The 17079-nt window shown below is 30.1% G+C and overlaps 1 protein-coding gene and 1 long non-coding RNA gene across 2 annotated transcripts in view; both read right to left on the reverse strand.

Moving 5' to 3' along the window:
- The window catches only part of MACROD2 (mono-ADP ribosylhydrolase 2), a 2426984-nt gene that overhangs the window by 2008930 nt on the left and 400975 nt on the right, over nucleotides 1-17079 (reverse strand). The gene's annotated exons all lie outside the window — the stretch shown is intronic.
- Nucleotides 7639-13978, reverse strand: LOC130458365 (uncharacterized). The gene is made up of 2 exons (XR_008917613.1): nucleotides 10874-13978; nucleotides 7639-9302 (listed from the first exon to the last, which is right to left on the reverse strand). It is a non-coding gene; the product is annotated as an uncharacterized LOC130458365 (long non-coding RNA).

Genomic DNA, 17079 nt, shown 5'->3' on the forward strand with positions numbered 1-17079 from the left:
AGAGTATTCAGTATGGTGACATTTATTATAAATGTTGTTCCTGAAATTTTATAGATCAGTGTATGTCTGGTTGCTTTTTGGAAACAGTTAGATCTTTAATGACACTATAGTTACAGTACTGAAGGAAGGAGTGGTAATAAAATTCTAAGGATGGATCAAAATATCTGCATGAGCTTCTGCTCTTCTTACTCTCTGCAACAATTTCAGATGTCTCTTATGAGGTCCAGCACTCTGCCTCATATGGCAAGTTTCTTGCATCAAATAAAAATCAATTTTAAAATAAGACTTTCTTGTCCAAATGGAATCAGTCTTACAATTGGCTCATTCAGCAATGTTCATGTTGTAGTATCTTTGTATTTACTGTTGTTTTGGGACAGAGGTATTTGGTTTTTTTTCAGGTAGGATAACTCCTAAGGGAGGTAAAGCCATTCATTGTTAGCCCAAAGCATGGCTTCCTCTCTAACTCAGTAAAGAAATCTGTAACTACTTCATGAAGGGATCACAAGGCATTTATATATTTTTCCAGCAAGCTTATAATCTTGTTGTCCACTTACTTTATTAAAATTAAGACCTGGACTATCAGAGACCAAGGATAGCCACTCTATTTTCTGGGATCCATCACATGGAGGAGAAGATGATTTGAAGACAAAGTAATTTGAAAGTAAAAAACAATATTGATTGTAAATAACTAGAATGTTATTTACTACTATAATTATACTAAAAAAAAGGATGATACAATTCTTGCCCAAAAGTTGACAAACTAAATGAAGTAAAAAAATATATATCATAAAATATTAAAAAAAACATAATAAGAAATCATCCAAGAAAATCAATAAAGTATATATACTAAGCTGGCTAAGGTGATATAGAAAAAAGTATTCTGAGTTAATGGGATTTTGCTTTGCTTTGTTACATTTAATATGTATTATGGCAAAGGAAATGAACGTGAATTTGCACAAAGAACATTCTATTAAAGAAATGTGACATACAAAGCAATGAATGGAAAGATGGTAGATTAATATAATTTTGGGAAATAATATCAAGTTGTGGAATAATCCAAAATGAGAAAAATTAAGTTGGCAAAATGAGTCTGGAAATGAGAATGCAACCCCTTACAAGGACTCAACTCTTCTTAGTCTTCTTTTCTCATCCTATTCTGAAACATCCTATTCTAAAATATTTCTAAGTATATGGTAGAAAAGAGGAGAAAATGAAACAAAGGAAAAGCAAGATGAACCAAAAACTGACTTGGCTCCATATTCCCATGTAAATTTATTGAAAAAAATGGTTTTAAAATGAGAATTATAAGCTACTAAAACCATTGATTTCTTATTGTCTTAATCATAAAAAGTAGTATTTCAGGGTATTATTCCTAACCTTTAAAATTCATATTATATTTATAGTGTAAGAACTAATTTAGTAGCTTGGGTATTGAGTTAAGCTAAGAAAGGATAATCTACTCAAAAAATGAAATAAATAATGAATGTTGATACAAAAATTTTAAATAAAATGCAAACAAGGAGATTACAGCAATATATCCCAAGAATCATACACTTTAACCATATAGGGTTTAAGCTAGCAAAACAGGGTTGGATCAATAATAAAACCATTGGTAACTTGATCATGTTAATAACAAAACCAACAGAAATCACATGATCATGTTAGTAGATGCAGAAATAGCTTATGACAAAATACAATATCTATTACTATTATAAAACAAAAAAAACATTAAAAAACAAAGGAAAAAGGAATTTTTCCTTAAAATAAATTGTATCTATGTGAGATCTTGAGCAATCATTATGTAATGTGATTAAGCTAAAAGTTTTCCCAATAAGATCAAGGGTGATATAACGATGCCTATTATCACCACTATTATTGAATATTGTATGTGAAATGATAACCATAGTAATAAAATAAGAAAAAGAAATGAAGGCACTAGAATAGGAAATAAGGAATCAAAACCATTACTCTTTGCAGATGGTACAATGGATTATTTATAGAACCCAAGGGAATCAATTAAGAAACTAGTTGAAATAATTAAAAACTTTAGCAAAGTTGCAAGACATAAAATAAATCCACATAAATCATGAGAATTTCTATGTATTACCAACAAAGTTAAGCATCAAGACATAGAAAAAGAAATTCCACTTAAATTAAATATAGACAACCTTTCTATAGAATAATTTGGAACCACACCCAAAGGGCCCATAAAACAGTACATACTCAATGACCCAGAAATATAACTACTATCCCAAAGAGATTTTTTTTAAAGTGGAAAAGGATCTTTATGCACAAAAATTATAGCAGCTTTTTGTGTGGTGATAAAGAACTAGAAAGTAAGGGGTTGTCCATCAATTGGGGAATAGCTGAACAATTTGTAGGATATGATCATAATAGAATACTATTGTGATACAGGAAATGTCAAGCAGGATGATTTAAGAATAACCTGGAAAGACTTATATGAATTGATGCAGGGTGAAGTGAGGAGAACCAGAAGAATAATATGTGTGATAATAGCAATAATATACCATGAAACACTTAAAACACAGCTATTCTTAGCAATAAAATAATCCAAGACAATACCAAAGAACTCATTAAGGGAGGGAGGGAAAGAGAAAATTTAGAGCTTAAATTTTTAAAGAATGGTAAAAATTGTTTTACATGTAATTAGGGAAAAATAAAATCTTCTTAATAGACAAAAAGAAAACAATGAAGTAAGCTGCAAGCTGGAAAGTAAAGGAGAATATTTACTTTTTTGAGTTCTCAAATAACAGAATATCTTTAAAAATGGAAATCAAAAGGTAAAATAATTTAAAATAATTTTATTGTTATTGTTTTCCGTACATATTTTTATCTGGTAAGAGTTTTTACTATGTATTTATTTTTATTGATGGTTGGCATCATGGATCCCTGGGTCACATCTTCTGCTAGTATGGCTGTGTGACCATAGCCAAGTCATTTTATTTCCTTGTGCCTTGGTTTTCTTATCTATAAAAACAGTTATGCATGAGTTCAAATCCAATCCCAGACACTTGCTAGCTGCGTGACCCTGGACAAATCATTTAACTCTGTCTACTTCAGTTTCATCTGTAAAATTGGGATAATAATAGTGCCTATCTCCCAGGATTGTTTGTGAAGATTAAATGAGATGGTAATTATTAAGTGTTTACCACAGTGCCTGGCAGATAGTAAGCAATATATAAATGTTTGTCATTATTTATTATTGTTATTATTATTAGAGGTCAGAGGGAAATTTTATGAGAAATGCCAAAAATCCATCAGATGATCCTTCTTCAAAGATCATGGCAGGGATCTCAGAGGTTATATCTAGTTCAACTCCTTTATTTTACCAATGAGACAACTGAGGCATAGGGAAGTTAAATGACTTATACAAGGTTATAAAGGCAATTAGCATCAAAGGCTGAATTTGCACTCAGGTCTTCTGAATGCTCCTGCCAATCAATAAACATTCATTAAACACCAATAAAAAACAGTTATAGGATTAGACTAATTGCCTCCTGAATTCTATATAGGATCCAATTCTTTTACTTCAAAACATTGCCAAACACAGGAGAACATTAGCAAACAAAGGGCTTTAAAACAGTTAATTTAATATTTTTTCCAATCATTAGATGTAGAAATTTTTAAGCTTTAATCCCTATAAATTTATAATAGAAAATCAATGAATAAAATCAAAATATGCTCTTCATAAAAAATTAAATGTACATAAATCTGTCTATAATTTCTTGGTACACATGGGTCTTCTACCAAAATAATAATGGTTTAAAGAACTACGTATCTTCTATCTCATTGTTACACTATTAACTTTGTAAGCCATTATTATAGCTAAAGCTCTAGTGAGAAAAGTAAAATCATATGATTAATTTCTTTTATAATTTTAAATCTTCAGGGAACTGCATTCATGGATAGCAAAAGTATTGTCCTGTCAAATCGCATATGATCCCATCAATTCCATAGACTTCCTTATAAAATACTAATGAATCATCTTGATGTAAGAATATTTAGCTAAGCCTGGAATTGTTCTTTCCATTTTATTTCATCCCATACTAGGCTAGTTGCTATCTTTTAGACCTCTTAGCTTGGAACCTTAAAAAGGGGAGGAAAAAGATGACAGCTTTCTCTGAAATTACTCAATTTCCACCCAATGTACTATAATGTTCAGATTCTGATTTTCATGTAATTTGCCTGTTCCGTGTGACCCATTTTTCCCCAAAGTAACATGTTTGATAAATTCATCCTTTCCCCCCTAATTAAAAAGAAACTGGAGATTCTCTTTTATCTTTCCTCTTTTGAAGAATCTGAAATGCTCAGTCAAAACCCAGATATTTTTTAAATTTAATTCCCTTAAATTCCTCAAAAGCCATTTTCTAAAAATATGAATTATTATGTATACTAAAATATATAACTTTATATTTAATAAATAATTCATATAGAAATATGTAAGGTTTACAAATCAGCTTACATATTTAATCTTACTTGAGACTCATAAGCTGGTGGAGTAGATAATATTATTTCCCACTTGTTATATGATGAAACTGAGACAGTAAAGGTTAAATAATTTGTCCAGAGTAAAAGCAGTAGTGTCAGAGGCAGGTTTGAACTTTGTCTCATACTGCCTCCTATCAATATAATAATCATGATTAAAATTAAAATTAAAATTAAAATTTTCTTCAGAATATTTTGACCAAGGTCATATAGCTAACAAGTATTAAAGTCACAATTCTCAGTTACAGTCCATGACAAAACAGGCAGTTGTAGCATTTCTTATGTCACATTTATATATTTATTACTATGGTTACAGTAATTAAACTTCCATACAAGGCTGATGTTCATCAATAGAGTCACAACTTCCACAAGGGCAGCCTTTTTTAGAAAAAAGGAATCATGGTATGAAATCAATATGGTGTTAACTAAAATCCTATTTCATAATTGCTATTTTTTAGCCATAGTCTTTTGGGAAATTTAGAGATAATACTATCTGATCTCATTGTAATTAATATTAAAATATGCAACACCCCTACACACAAGCACTCACACATGTGCCAAAACTTAACCTTCCCATGCTCACACAGGGGACATTAACTAAATTAGACATCATAAAGTTATATTCTTCCCAGTCCATGTTACACAGTGGTAGAAAAAGAAGTGCATCAAGGCTTTCAGAATACTATGGGATTATGCATGCCATTCAGCAATAGCTGAAATCAGCTTCTCAATCAAAATAAAACAGTTGAAAGGACCTTGTAAGATAGAAGAACCATGGAAGAATGAAGTGTTTTCATTAACTCAGACCAAATGACAAAGGCATATTGAAGGTAGTCTAATTAGTGGATTTTTAAAATCTGGCTTTTCCCACACAAAACAATGTTATCCTCTTTTCTTGTGTATATGTGACAATCATTATTTACATAGATAAAGATACTCCAAAATCAGAGTCTCTGTATCTTATAACTTTTTAAACACTCGAACCATGGCCCTCTAAAATTCATTCAACTACATTCTGAATTTCCTCAAGTGGAATATTGGACTCATAACTAATAGCCAATGTGTTTTATTTATTACTCACAGCCATCTGCTCTTTGAAGGAAGAATAATATTTCATACTTGCTTCATAGCCATGTCATAAGTATTCATCAGAATTTTAAGAGAAACACAATTGTGCTCAAAGTTTGTGTGGAACAATGAAAAGGACAAGAGACCAAAGTTCTAATCCTATCTGGCTGTCATAAATAGACTTTTTGAAAGTTGTTTATATACTCAAGGAGACTATACTAGATATCATCTTAAGACGTCTTTCCATTATGATTCTTCTTCATTTTTTTTCAATCTTATAGAATCACCACAGTGAAATTGTTTTTAAAAATTAGGAAAATTATTATAAAATCTCATTAATTCATATGTATCAAATTAATAATATGCAACAATTATGATATATTTCTAATTTTCAATACATTAATATTACTTCAATCTTATTTATCAGTTAGTTTATATTATACATCATATATTACCATAATATTTGATTTATATTCATATTTAGTTACATATACTAATATTTGATAAAAGCTTCTCCCTTCTCCCCCAACACTTTCTGGAATAGACTTCAAAAACTATTGAGACTTTAAATTATGAAATAATTTTTAAGTGACATTTAACCTTTTGAAATTTCCCCATTAATGCTTAGTAACTAAATTTGAGGATTAATGATATTTTATAAGATACTTAAAATCACATTTGTATCTTCACTGTTAATCACAATATATATCCTATTAATTTAATGTAAGTACCTGAAAGGCCTTAATCAAATATCTTATAATATCACTTTACTTTTTATTACGAGGCTGATAAAGTATACATGAACCTATTTGATTATTTAACTACCAATAACATTTTCTAACAATTTGTTTTGTTTTTTTTAATAAATAATTTAACATTATAAAATTTAAAATGATACATTAGCTAATAGGTTGAATATACTTTATCCACAAAAAAACAGAATTTTTAACATTGAGAATACATGAAACTATGTGTTAATCTTGTACTACAGAATCCAAATATTATGAAAAGTAGAAATATTACTGTTATAGAAAATACTAGTCTTGTGGACTTCTCCTGCTGATAGAGCAATTAGATATTTACTACATATTATTACTCATTAGTCTTTTTTTCTGATGTTAATAGCACTAGTGCAACATATCAAATTAGAACACCAAGAACTAATATGAATATGTTATCAAGACACTGCAGTCTGGCCTAAATAGAATTAGCTATTATCGTTCTATTAACCCACTTTTGATATTTCTTTCCATCTGTACTTCAACACATTAGGTAATGAGTTCTGTCAATTTACAAAATGGATTTTTAACACTTCCTCTTAAATCACATTTGAGATTATGGACTAAACTGCCTAACATGAAGTTATTATTTTATAAACATTTTCATAAAATTGCTAGTCCAAAAGTCTGTTCATCACTAAGGCAAACATTATGATGCAGCCACAAATAAGAAAATAGAATTATTACCTCTTACCAAGTTTTATGGGATACTTACACAAGACTATATCACATTACAAATAGGCTACATTGACCAATCTCCAGCAGATCAGAATGATTTCCATCACAAGGAGAACATTATACAATCTACAAAAATCTATTTCAACCATTTGGTATTTCATTACTTTTAAACTGGTACTGAAGCATTAAGTCCCTTTTTAAAAAATACAAGTGTTTGGATTTAACTGAACACCTTCAGCTCTACCATCTGACAGTGTAGAATTTAAAAGAATACCTTCCATATTTCTTGTTTATAAACATATTTCCCAAACTTTAGAAATTCCCATGTCAAAATTAACTAGCTCAGTTATGGAGAACATTTATATGTTCACACCCTAGAACAGTAATCAGGCAAGCAGGGCCCAAAGAAATATGGGTAAGACTGTATGTGTGCTATTATAGAATATTATTATTATACATATATACTGTACATATACATATTATGCATATATATGAATGTATTATTATCATTGTATAGGAAGACGGAAAGATGGGTTGCATGAGAAATTTCTACAAATTTGTAAAAGTAATATATCACAGAACTTGTAATAAGAGAAAAGTTTTCAAGTTGTTTTTTTGTTTTTTAATAAATTTCAATTCTGTGAACATTTCTACATTTCCAACACTACGAAAGTGACTCCAATAAACAGTTTTATTCTTGTCAAGGTAATTTCAACTCTACAGCAATCATAAAATTTAACAATTTTAAGAGCAGTTACATAATGCTTTAAAGTTTGTAAAGAACCTTTACATGTGTTCTCATTTGATCCTTACTATAAACGTATGGAGTTGGTGATAGATATAACAAAAAATTTACTAAAAACCTAGTATGTTGCAAGAATTGTGCACAAATCTCTGGGTCATCCAATTCAAATATCAAATAAATTGTCAGTGATACAGAACTAGAACAAAATTTGTTTCATTGTCAAATAGCAAAACTTAAGGGGAAAAAAGGTTAAATTTGGAGAATCTAATATCTAGACAGTATAGAAATTAGATAATCTTGTGTTCTAATTTTATCTTTACATGTCCTTTTCTTGGGCATCATATTTTATATTTCAGGCCATGTGGAATTTTCTGCTAATGTTATTACCTATAATTTAGAATATCCATCTGAGATGAAAAAGTTATTAAGTTCCTAACATCAAGCAGTATTTATAGGCCAAACAGTGATGGTATAAGATCTTTGGTGGTTCAGACCCTTGAAAATTAATTTTATAATTATAATTTTAATACATTACTGTAAGAATCAACTAGTTACATTAGTAACAATTCTATAACTTGGGAAGTGTGACTTCCTTGTCAATTAACTTCTATAGGTAAGTCAGATATATTCTGTTGCAATGACTTTTATAATGACTATGTTTTGCTTGTTTGTTTCCTTTCACTCATTTTACAAATATGAAAGATATGCCCAAAATAAACAACTAAAAACACATCCAATATTGTGATATCAAAATATAAATATGTACTTTACTTATCTTTTATTTGCCTGATGCAAATGATCTTTAGGTCATAAATCTACTTTAATATGAAAGCAAAAAGAGTTTCAGAGCATTCAACTATATTTCATTAAAATATAAACATACACGAATACACAAAATAGTAGCAGTTTGCTTTTATCTTGTACCAGTTTGTGTCTGAATTTTTTAATTTGGAAAAATACATAACTCATTAATATTTTTTCCATAAAAACTGAGAACCAATGTGCTTTTTTCCCTCCCATCTTTTCTATTGTGTAAATACAGATTATAATAATTTCTTCACTGAATATGTAAAGGTGAAGATGATTGAGTACATCAATAAAACAGTGCATTCCATCCATTATAAGGTAACTAAAAACATACTACCTTTATCAGGTAGAGAATACATCTGGAGTGAAAAATCCACCTGATGGGGTGAACTAAGTGTAAACATAGCCTGGACAAAGCTCAATTAAGTAAGACAGAAGTCTAATTTGGATTGGTCAAGACACTTGGTTATGCCTTGTGAATGTTTTTTTTTTTAAACAGTGAGCTAATTTTAGAGATTCTTAAGCATCTCAGAATTTGGTGATAGAGGCCTCCAACCAAGCCCCTGAGTAGGAATCCATTGAGGGCTGGGAGGCAAGAAGAGAAGAATATCTTGATTTTTCTCCCCTCCAGAGGACCAGGGAATTTGGAATTTTCATCTCAGCAGCATCCCCAGGAAAACAGTTGGCAGCAGTGTCTGCCCCAGAGACCTAAAGATAGACTGGAAACAGCAAGGAAAAGTAGATTCAAGAATTTAGAAAGAGTCCAGCAGAAAATCTATACCCTAATCTTTTATCCAATTATTAATAAAAAAAATATCTAATGGATTGCTTCCTTTTAATTAATTGGTCTTATTTGATTAATTGTTTTTGATATAAAATGCTGTGTCCCTCTGTATTCATAGTTCATTCCTAAAAAGAGAAAAAGGACTTGATCCCAATTTGTTTGACCATTGGCATGCACTGCTTAATAAATTGATATGTGTGGAAGATCAAACTTTTTCTTCGTCAATCATTTCATCTTTTGTTACACATTGGAGCTCTCCTAAGATATCTGTGAGATCATAGTATACTAGTCAAATGAGCGATTCCAAAAATTTTTTAAATTGACCTATTACATAGTCTTTTGACATAACAAAATGAATGTACTTTGTATTGCAGATGAATGTCAAAAATGCATGAATACAATTACTATAACTTTCTTAACTATCACCTTCTCATTTAAGTGAATATACACACTATTCAAGACAAGAGAATTTTGTTTATTATAGGATTATCAATATGAATAGGTAGTAAATTTCCTAGTGGGAAGTTATTCAAGGGTCAAAATTATTTTAAAGTTAATAGCTTTTTACCATTTTCTTATTTTAAATTGATATCTATTTATTCCAAATGAAATGCTTGCAGTCTACTTCAAATGAAGAATAGAATATTCTTCCAAAGAAAACAAAAATGCAATTACTTTAGTAAAATGCAAAAGGAACATGCTCAGGTCTATATTTTCTTAGATTTTTTTTCTTCCCAATTTGGTAATGGGTAAGAGTCTGTATTAAGTCAAACATTAGCAGAAAGAGAATTTTTCAGGCTGCAAAATTATAAACCCCTAATTTGTAATTGGAGCACTAAAGGAACACTAACTAGAGGGTACTGCTATATAATTTTAGAAATCATTCACATCTCCAATGCATTATTTTTCTCAAAAAAATTTAAATATTACTTAACAATGTATTTTTCACCATCCCCAGATTTTTTTTGGAAACTCTGCTTTGGGTTTGACAATGGTGGATGAGTCTTCAAGGAAGGTTCCAAGCAGAACCAAATGGAATATGGCATTCAATATCAACTTAAATAAAGGCCTAATTCAGTCTAAAAAACCACATTATTTCTGGTTTATGGGAAACATATGCAGAAATTAGAATCCATGATATACAATAGGACCTTCATTAATGGACTTTGCTGAAAAGTCCAAATGATTTTTACTCTTGAAATTAAAAAAAATTAAAAACCAAGAACCACAACTGTCAAGTCAAAATAGGATCAAAGATTTTAAACTGGAAGGGAATTATGGATGGAGTTTAACCTCTTCATTTTACAAATGAGAAAATTGGAGATTTAGAGAGGTTAAGGAATTTGCCCAGGAATCTATATCAAATGGTAGCAACCATTTCTCCCATAAATAGTCAATATAAAAGTAATGTAATAAAAGTGGTAATGGGAATTACTGGGAATGATGTGTTAAAATTTAGTTTAGTTGAATAGGTTAGAAGAATAATAAATTATCATTTGTTTCTACCTTTCCAATTGTCATGAGAGATGATTGATGACAAGATGATTTCATTCAATTTTCAAAGCACATTTAATCTTCTTGATGTTCCTAAACCTGGGACAGCTTTGATTTAGACCTCTGTCTCCTTGGAATCTAACAATTAAGGAGAAATTTTGCAACTTTTTGTTAATTATTTATTAACATAGGACTGATCTATAAAGGGTCATGAAGATCAATCTATCCAAAGCTCTAACTTAGTAGTTTTGGAAATTGAAGCTCACAGAAGGGATATGACTTGCCCAAAGTCAATAGAATGTTAAGGAAAAAAGCCAAAATTCAAACTCAGATTTTGTGAGTACTGATCTCATAGTCTTTTCCCAATATTGGGCAATTTTTTACTATAGTGTAGTATGTTCCCTTCAACATAATTAATCTTAAAAGACTTAAAATTATTAAACTACAAGCAAGGAAAGCAAAGAATTCTGAAGAGGAAAAAGAGAGAAATAATTAAAAGCCAAGTGTTCATAATGAGAATGGAGAAGGAAGCTCAAGCAAAGAAAAACCAAATTCATATCATGGGCAGGAATCCAAAAAGTCCACACTCCTGGAAAGTCCCCAGAAAATGTTTCTAGTTAGATTTACTAAAGGGATAGATCATATTTACACAGGCTAAGTGCTAACCATATTGTAGTAAAAGCCTAGAATATGGTGCTATTCCTTTCACCTGCACTCAAAATTATAAAATAACCAGCTCCAGATTATTTTCAGGCTGATGTAGAGAATGACTAGCAAAGAATAAATCTAAATGGCTTATTCTGGTTTTAGTGTATCCCCAATTTCTAGAACAATCTAAAATTATTTTAAATATACAAGATCAAGTTTTACTGGAGAACAATGAAGACAAAAGTTACAGAAATTGTACAGCTACAAGAACTTTCAGAAAATATGGGATGGTGCTGGTAATATAAAGTCAAAATTAAGAAGGCACAGCAAGCCAAATGAATGTGGCAAACTGGAATGACATTTCAACCAGTTTGATAGCTAGGAACTTAGTAACTTTGTCTCTTGTGAACACCATGTCATCCTTTTGTTGAGATTCCAGATTTTGATTCTAACTTTACTTTGAATACTTCCTCCCACTTCTGACTCTTTAATTCTATTACTCTTCCTGATCCTCACTTATTTACTATGTGATTTGTATGTTTTTTCTATTCAAGAACTTTTCAGATACACTCCTTCTCTGCCACCTAATTCAACTAATTAATAGTAGGGGAAATCCACTCAATCATAGATTATGCAAGTGGCCAGAAGTAAAGTTAAATAATGCTAATTTATGTGTGCATTTAACAATTTATGCTAAAATACATATTGTTTCTTAGGATAAATTTTAACATAAAATCATTACAATATAATTCTTTTGGCAATGATCCACTACTGAAATTTTAATTACATAACATATTAAATGTCTATATACATATGAATAAATATGTGTATAATTTGGTAAAATATGTTTAGCTCCTAACAATGTTTAGTTCCTAATAAAACAAGTTTATAATACATAGTTCATCAAATTATATCATATATGATAAGTCTTAGGTCAGTCATAATATATATTACGTGTATAAATAATTACTGAGAGATAAAGTAAAATAACAAAGTAATCTTACAATCTATACACCTATAAAAGAAAAAAATACAGGAAAGGAAAAAAAAGGAAAACAACACACTATTCCAGCTGGACTCTAGGTATTCTAATCATGTAATTAAGCTATCTTATTACTTTTGTAAAAATAAAGTAAGACTAAAGACTATGCGCCTTACACCTGTTGCTGAAACTTTAATTTGTACTATTTTCCCTCAGTGGCTTATCAGCTTGATCACCACAATTATCTATTCTTTGGTTTCCATTCCAGTTTCCTACATAGATAGTTGGTAAAGAGATCAACAGACATCTTTTCCTTCTTAGTTTAAACCTCCACATTATATCCTGACTTTCACTGATCCAGTCCCCACATCTATTATTCCAGGAAAATTTACAAGCTAACCAATGCAGAGACTTTTGGGCATGTACAAAGGAAAAGCTGGAGTGGAGGAGAACAGGGAGGAGAGCCCAACATCACAAGGTAGATTTCTTTCTTCACAATCTGAACTTTTTTTTGGCATGGAACAATCAAAGTAAATGCTAATTCTATATGAAGATATAAAGCAAAAGCACATATTTCTTTTATGGAGATTGAAGTTTAAAATACAAATTTAATTAGAAAATACAGAAGAAATATGAGTAAATAAATAGAAATTCATTAGGAAAATATTTTAGAATTTTGCATTATCCATTATCCATATCAGTTAGGTAGTCAAAAACTCAGTCATCTTTTAAATAGCTTAAGTAACACATCTGTTAACAAATACGTATATTTTGTCTAAACATAATTAAATATTAACATCATGATTAAAAAGAAACAAAATTATAAAGCTATAATGTGATTTGCTCCTTAGGAAGCATGATGGACAAGATGGGGTCTAAAGTATGTTCTAAATCTGATATCCAATAATTCTGAGTGAAAAGTTACACAGAAGAAAGTTGATTTTTCTGTCATCTAAAATGTTTTCTGCAGAATCAGTGGATTTTAGCTGGGACGTGTTTGTGTGTGGTGTGTGGTGTATGTGTGTGTGTGTGTGTGTGTGTGTGTGTGTGTGTGTGTGTGATTCCATAATTGAAAAGTGAGGTAACTAGAACTCTAATATCCTTTCTAGCTCTAAGTTCTATAATTCTACATGTTTCTAAAGGGTTTGAACTTACCCCTACACCCAGTATGAAAGAATCACCTGGGCATTAAAAACAACACTGAATTTTCCTTTATTCTTTTTGACTATTCCAACTAAATTCTACCCAAAACAAAGAGTCCAAGTATTCCTCATCTTCTTTATGTCCATCAGAATCTATATTAATTGAGGCTTCCTAAAGCCTACATTGATGTTCCCCTCCTTATATTTATGTCTTCTTTGTTCATTGTTATTATTCATTTTTATATCCAACTTACCTCAATATATGTATTTAAATTTTGCATTTATAAATAAATAAAATGAAACACATATAAAGTTATTTATGCACATTAGCATACTTAATAATCACAGAATATTTCATGTTATGTGTCAAAATGAATGTTTTATCTACTAGACAAAATTAAGTTATAAAATGGAATCTATATACTTAAAAAATCCTATTGCTTTTAAGGAATTATACCATGTTTGCATCAGGAATATGAAAAACATTTGATAGTGTCTATTTTAATTATACATTATAAATTTAATTTGTTTGATTAAGAGGGTAGAAGACAGCTTTTCCCAAATCTAAAAGGCACTAAAAGTGAAATCACTCATAAACTGTATAAAACACAAATAGAAAAGAAATCAAAATAAGATGATGATGTTATATATCTTATTTAAAGAATTCTTAAAGATATAAATGTATAGCTCTTATACATTACATATTTGAGACTAATAGAAATCAATAATTAAATATGACACTTTATAATAGAGGACCACAACATCTATAAAACTGAGACAATACATAATTAAACAAAATATAGCCTCTAATGGCCAAAATTTTAAAATGGAGACAATGGTTTCAGAAACTAATTTAGATTTTAAATACAAAAGATGATTGTATAAAATTCAATTAAAAGGTGACAGCAAGGTAAGATTTTGGGACAAAAGAATTGTTTGAACAGAAAGCTTTTATTGAGTCATTGGGAGACAGGTAGGTGGAGGAGCTTTCAGAGCAGAGAAATAGTTAAATAACAGAATGAATAAGGTTATATCTAAGTCAACATTGAGTTGATTTAAAAGTGGAAAAGATTTTACAGAGGGAAAATAGCATCAAACCAAGATAAAGAGATAAAAAGAAACAACTGGAATAATTTATCATAATCTAAAGATATTTGCCACTAAGAGGCATATATAGTTAAAAGTGGATAAAAATCCAGAGAATAATTTACGCATGATTCCAAAAGAACTTCCTTGCAATTAGAACTGTGAAAATAGAATTGTATACTTTTAGAAATATTAAGTTCCTGATCACTGATCTTTAAGCAGAAGCTAAATAGTAAATCAGTAAAAACTATTTACTAAGCATCTACTATGTGTCAAGGACTGTTGTAGGTCTTGGGAATACAAATGCATAAATTAAACAGTCCATGTACTCAAAGAACAGACATTGATTTGAAAAGACATTTACACATACAAGTAATACAGAATAAATATAAAAATAGATACAATATAGTTCAGGTGGAGGGGCAGTTCAGAAAATAAGAGAAGACTCAATGTACAAAGTAGTACTTGAGCTGAATCAGGAAGGAAATAAGAGATTCATTGAGGTGGAGATGAGGAGAAAGTGAATTCTAGACATGAACAAAGAAAATGAAAAGGCACAGAGATGGGAGACAATGCCATATGTGAAGGATAAGGAAAACCATTTAGTTTAGACTACAGAGTTCAGGAAGAGAATTGATATATAATTAGGCTGTCAGGGTGAAGTTGTGAATTCCTTTAAAAGCCAAACAAAAAACTTTATATTTGACCTCAAAGGCAAAAAAAGAATCTCTGGCATTTATAGATTAAGATAATGTCATAGTCAACTCTGTTTACTTACAGAAAAGAATTTTCACAACTTATAGGGGATGGAATAGAGTAAGGAAAGATAGGCAACGGAAACAAATTAAAAGACCAATTGTAATAAAGTTAACAAGTGATGAAGAACTGAAGAAGAGCAGCAGCTGCATGATGGGTCCAAATGTGAGAGATGTGTAGATAGAAATGATAAGATATGGAAACTGATGGGATATATGGTATGAGTCAGAGTGAGATTTCATGGTTATTATTAAAAATGTAAACCTAAGAAACTGGAATGATAATGGTGACATGAACAAAAAAGATGATATTTGGAAGAAGAAAGGTATTATAAATAAAGAGAATTGGAACTTTTCTGGAACATTTTTTGAGAAAAATGTGTATGAGACATAGTTTTAATTTTTCAATAGGAAATTGATGTGAGAATGGAGCAATGGAAAGAACATGAGCCTTTATGTTTGTTGGGAATCAATCGATATGTGAACACAGAAATCTATCTATATGTCTATAGATAGATAGATAGATAGATAGATAGATAGATAGATAGATAGATAGATAGATAGATAGATATAGATACATATCCACATGAGGGCAACTATGTGGCATAAAAGATAGAGAAATGAGCTAAGAATTAGAAAGACTCACCTTCATCAGCTCAAATTTAGAGCATACACTTATTAGCTAAATGATCCTGTATGTATGACAAGCCAGTTAATCCTGTTTGTTTCAGTTTCCTCCTCTATAAAATGAATTCAAGAAAAAAAGGCAAAATGATCCAGTATTTTTGTTGAGAAAAATTCAAAAGGGAACATAGAGTCACATAAGACTGAAAGGACTGAACAACAAAAAACAATGAATATTTATTCAGTGACATATATACACAGATATGCTAATTATCTTGCCATCTAGTAGAACTATAAAAGACCTCATAAAGGCGGTGACATTTGAGCTAAATTTTGTTAGTACATCATTATTTGCATGTTATTTTCCTCATTAGACTGTCAGTTTCTTGATGGCAGGAACTGTCTTTTGCTTTTTTTTCACCATTGCTTAAAATAGTGATTGGTATACAGTAGGTACTTAATAAATGTTTATTAACATTGGCCGACTGAGTGGTCAATTTTTGGGAAGAGTAAATTCTAAATGTGGAGGAAAGCCTATACAAAGGTACAAAAAATAAAGATAAAATATTATGTACTAGGAATGGCAAGAAGAGTTTACCCATACTTAAGAGTGAGTGGAGGGGAATAATGATTACTATGAATGGAAAGGCATGTAGAATTCTGAATGTGAAAAAGCTTTAAATGCTAAATAAAGGTTTACATGACTCTTTTTCAGACTACTGATATTTACTGTCATCAGATTAACCATCATTATGGCCCAAATAAGTGGACTGGTAAAAATCTGTCAAGTAAAACTTATGTGTTTTCTAATGAATTTTGTGAATCTACCTAAAAAAATAGGCTACTTGTAGTCTGATTATAGAAAAATTCCCCAAATTTTGAGAACTCTTCTTTTTAAGACTAAAATAATTTAGCCATCTAGTCATTCAATATTAAGTGAATTTATATGTCATCTATACAGTTATGTATTGATCAGTATAT

This window comes from Monodelphis domestica, chromosome 1, assembly GCF_027887165.1.
Source record: "Monodelphis domestica isolate mMonDom1 chromosome 1, mMonDom1.pri, whole genome shotgun sequence".
NCBI classification, from domain to species: Eukaryota; Metazoa; Chordata; class Mammalia; order Didelphimorphia; family Didelphidae; genus Monodelphis; species Monodelphis domestica.